Source organism: Solanum dulcamara, chromosome 6, assembly GCF_947179165.1.
Source record: "Solanum dulcamara chromosome 6, daSolDulc1.2, whole genome shotgun sequence".
In the NCBI taxonomy this organism is placed as follows: Eukaryota; Viridiplantae; Streptophyta; class Magnoliopsida; order Solanales; family Solanaceae; genus Solanum; species Solanum dulcamara.
The window spans coordinates 46,027,069-46,031,661 of record NC_077242.1 but is presented as its reverse complement, the minus strand read 5'-3'; the positions used below and the strand labels follow the sequence as shown (position 1 = coordinate 46,031,661).

The following is a 4,593-nucleotide window of genomic DNA, read 5'->3' as shown; positions in this document are numbered from 1 at the left end:
GAATAACCAAATAATACTATACATTAACGGGCAGTGCCAAAAACTAGGCTTCAATATAATGGAGCCTCTTCCAGCTGAGTTGAGTAGAATCCTAAGCTGACGAACTCCCAAAAATTGTACCTGTACTTGCGGGCATAAAATGCAGCCCCCCAAGAAAAGGGGGTCAGTACGACATATGTGTACTGAGTATGTAAAACATAACACAATATGACTGGAGGCATATCTGAAATAGAGAAGCAGGGAATAAAATATCATATAAGGAATTTGTACCTTTATTCTGTGATTTATAAAAACATGCATGCTCAAATTTTCAATATAGCCGACCCCATCAGGGATCCAGTGAATCATATCTGTAGAACCATCACCTCTTTATTACAACACATCATCACATCATCACATATATACATACGTACCCAGCCCTCTAGTGAGGGCGCAATAGATAAAGTAGTGGAATTGTGAATGAATTCGATAACCGGCTCGGGAGTCGGAGAAGAAGTGTTACAGTATACACGAGTAGAGTAGTGAGAAACAAAACACAGTTTAAATCCTTATCTAAGACTCAATAAAGTCCTCAAGTGAATCATCACTTCGAGATCACGGTAGAAAGTATCTAAAGTATACCCTCTAACTGTCACTAAGGACTAAGTAAAAAGGAGTTTTGGAAATCTTAGACACATACCAGTGTGAAATATCTTATAGAAGTCTGAGCATTAATTATATCAGAGTATTTAGGAAAAAGAAGGGCTCTGTGTAATCAATCACTATACAGTCACAGAGAAGACTCAAGAAATAGGGGCTTAACTATTTTAAGAGTCTTACCATTCAGAAGTGAATACAAATTATGAATCATGAATCATGTTCAGAGCTCATGAATAGAGTTACCCCAAGCTTCATACACATATCATTGGTCACTTAAATCTAAGACATGCCAAAAAGAAAGGAAGGATAGGCTTTACTTACTTATGTAAAAAACATGCCTAGAGAAAGCTTCACATACCTGTTTTGGGTTACTTCTTATCCCATTCGTCTCGTCGTTCTTTGAACCTAAGTAACATAAAAGAAACACGAGTATTAAAACTCTTGGCTTTCCATCACCTTAGGCTACACATGAGTATTCATAGAACTCAACCCCTCGTTCTCCTTCTCGATTAGTTCCTTAATTAGCTAAGGCGTTAATGAAAATCAGGCAGCACCTCCCCTATAATGTGCCCTATTTGAATTTCCAATTTCACTCCTAATACCTACATCCAACCAAAAACAACAACATGCAGCATATGTTTAAGAAATTCACCTCAACAATATAGACCATAAACTCCAAATGACTCGCTCGAAACTACGATACCAAAATAAAGTTTCTAGTTTTCATTTTGCAAAACCTTTAACCGTACGAAGCAGAGGTGTGTGGATGCAACAGAAGCTCCCCCACATCCTTTAGAACACTTTTAGGCTCTGCAACACCACCACACGACCGGCAGCATCCCCCACATGAACAACACCTCATTTCGACTACAATTTAACTATAATGATTCCAATTTAGTTTATTTCGAACATCGAGCATTTCCACGACTTTCTTACACTTCCAGCAGTATAAAAGGTGTATAATACACTTCATAACGATCCCATAAATTCCAAATTTAAAAAAGAAGCCTTACCTTACCCGATATTGGCCAAAACTGCGCCTCAAAAACCTTGTTAACGTGCTAAAAGTAGCAGACTATTTGTAGCTCATCCTTACTGTCCAAAAATTGATTTTTATGTTTTCAAACATCGCTATATCATCATAGGATACCCTAAATAATTAATTCATAGAAAGAAATCAGGACTTACCTATTTTTTTCCTCCAAGCCATCGCTAGTTTTTCTCTAGACTTAGGGTTTGTTTTCTTTGATTTGCTGTAGATTTAAGTGTAGGAACTGAAGTATATGTTACATATACATACATATATGTGGTCCCAAGAGGTGACACGTGTAATCCCCTAAGGGGGACACATGTACAACCCTTATTGGGCTACCGTATCCATGCAAGCAAGGTGGGGCTGCCACGTGGCAGTGGGGCCCACTCTTCCAAGCAGGTGAGTCACCTACTTGACCCCAAGCAGGTGGGTCACCTGCTTTCTTGAGGTGCATCCATGTGTGATGTCTTCATTGGCTGCCACGTATCATCTTCTCCTCCTCGTGGGTTCGTAATCTCGTCTTATTTTAAGAGCTTATATAATTCGTGCTATGTAAGCTTGGTATGTACTCAAGTATATTTTGTATGTAGGACTTCCAAGTTAGTAGTTTACGTGGGTAAATAGAGTCCTACGACTTATCACCTGGCCTCCAATTCCTTCCGGATTCTTATGATTCTATTTCCAACCTTCTCTACTATGGGGTATCACATTCTCCCCTCCTTTGAGTCATTTGATAATGTCGTAGCGTATCTAGCTCACATGATAATGTCTAAGGAACTTAAGAGACATTCCGAGTTTAAAAGTGTGGGCTGTAATATCCTTCCCCCATTTAGAATAGTCGTCCCCCGAATGTTAACTTACCCGTAGGGTTTCACAAGGATCTCGGAGGTTCTATATAACCGTCGTCTCTCAATCTATTTAGGGGTTTAGACTACCTTTGTACATAGGGAACAAGTCCGGATATCTTCTTTTTATCTCCTTTTTGACTTCTTAAGGCACCTTCTTTCTGGTTTTTGTTTTGCCACAATACCTTGATGGGAGTCACGTCCTAGTTCGCAACCTTCTAATTTTCCATTCTAAGATGGTTATGGTTGTTCCTAGTAGGATTTCATTTCGTGGAAATCATCTATAGGACACACTCTGGGTGGATCAACAGTACATTATGAAGTACCCGTATAGACGTACCGGGCGTATAATTTCATAATCAGGCGGTAGGTCTAACTGACGGGCAACTTTGTTCATCTTATTAGCAACTCGATAAGATCCAATGTATTTTGGGTTAAGTTTCCTTTTCTGGCCAAATCTTGTTACTCGCTTCTTGGGTGATCCTATTATGAAAACCTAATTGTTAGTTTGAACTCTGCACATCGATGTCGATTATCTGCATGTCACTTCTGTCGACTCTAGGCTACTAGTCAATAGCTTGCTTAATCATGATTGGGTCAACTGGCTTAATCTTTCCAACCTCGATTCAACTAATAGGGGACTTAAACATCCTGCCCTACCAGTCTTGTACGGGGTCATTGGGATACCAAAGTAGTAGTCATTATGGTAGGAAACTCGATAGGTGATGGATAATCATCCTAGCTACCTTCAAAGTTAACACCCCGGCTCACGACATATCTTCTAGCGTCTAATAATGCGCTTAGTCTGTCCAGTAGCTCGAGGGAAAACTGGGGTACTAAGACCTACCTATGTTCCCGATCTTTTCTTGGACTGATCTCCAGACGTTAATCATAATTGAAGTCCCTCTATTTGAGCTATTAGCTGGGCAAACCTCACAGAACCTCACTACCTCCTTGTCCTATAACTTCACCTAGTTCCAGCTGCATAGGTGGTCTTGATTGAAAAAAAATGGGCTGATTCATTAGCCTACTCACAATAACCCGTGTAGCACCCTTCTCTCGAAGAGTATAGAATAGGTGTGTAATGACGTTGATCATTTGGGTATCTTTTGGGTTTTGCTTTTCAATCCTTAGAGTTAGCTGCCAAATGGTGTCGAAATTCCCTCACCCACTAGCCCATATAGCCATTCTATGGTTTGCCTATCATTAATCGATAATATGTTGAAGAAATGTGGCATTCAAGTGTGCTATCAGTTAGTAATTAGCTAATTCTGTTGTTTCCCTTAAGCCCTTTTTACAATTCCCTCAACATAACTTATAGTATCCTAGGTACATAATCCCATGTCATTTCTACGTCGCTAGTTCAAATTCTTCCATCTCACGCGATCACACCAGCACTAATGCACTAAATTCCATCAGAATTTTGAAGTTAAGCGTGCTTGGGCGAGAGTATTACTGGGATGGGTGACCTTCCTGGGAAGTCTTCATGTCGCGTTTCATTGTAATCCTTGCAATAATGTACGAGGCATTCAACTTAGCACAATATTTACCTTAACGTGGTCTTGCTAGTCCTCATGTTTTGCCTTACCCTTTCCCCTGTTATCTTGCAACCGGTATAGGAGTAGATCTTTAGTTCCACTATGACCACGTCCCTAGTCCCCTACTGTATTCACCCCTTTTTGTACGCACCCATTCATTAGGGTTGGCTACTGAGTAGCGCTAAAGTTCATTCATATAGTGACCGTATAGCCGCTTTGAGTTATGTCTGTCATTATCCAGCATAATCCCAAAGAAGTTTGGCTTCCACATGTCATCTTTTTCTCCTCCTCGTGGGTTCGTAATCTCATCTTATTTTAAGAGCATATATAATTCGTGCTATGTAAGCTTGGTACGTACTCAAGTAGCTTTGGTATGTAGGACTTCCAAGTTAATAGCTTACGTGGGTAAATCGAGTCCTACGACTCATCACCTGGCCTCCAATTCCTTCCTGATTCTTATGACTCTAGTTCCAACCTTCTCTACTATGGGGTATCACATTCTCCCCTCCTTTGAGTCATTTGATAGTGTCGTAGCATA

At 40.2% G+C, this 4,593-nt stretch overlaps 1 pseudogene; it reads left to right on the top strand.

Annotated features, from left to right (window-relative positions):
• The first annotated feature begins 3,895 nt into the window (after window positions 1–3,895).
• LOC129893561 (5S ribosomal RNA) lies at window positions 3,896–4,015 on the top strand (annotated as a pseudogene).
• Window positions 4,016–4,593: the final 578 nt, after the last annotated feature.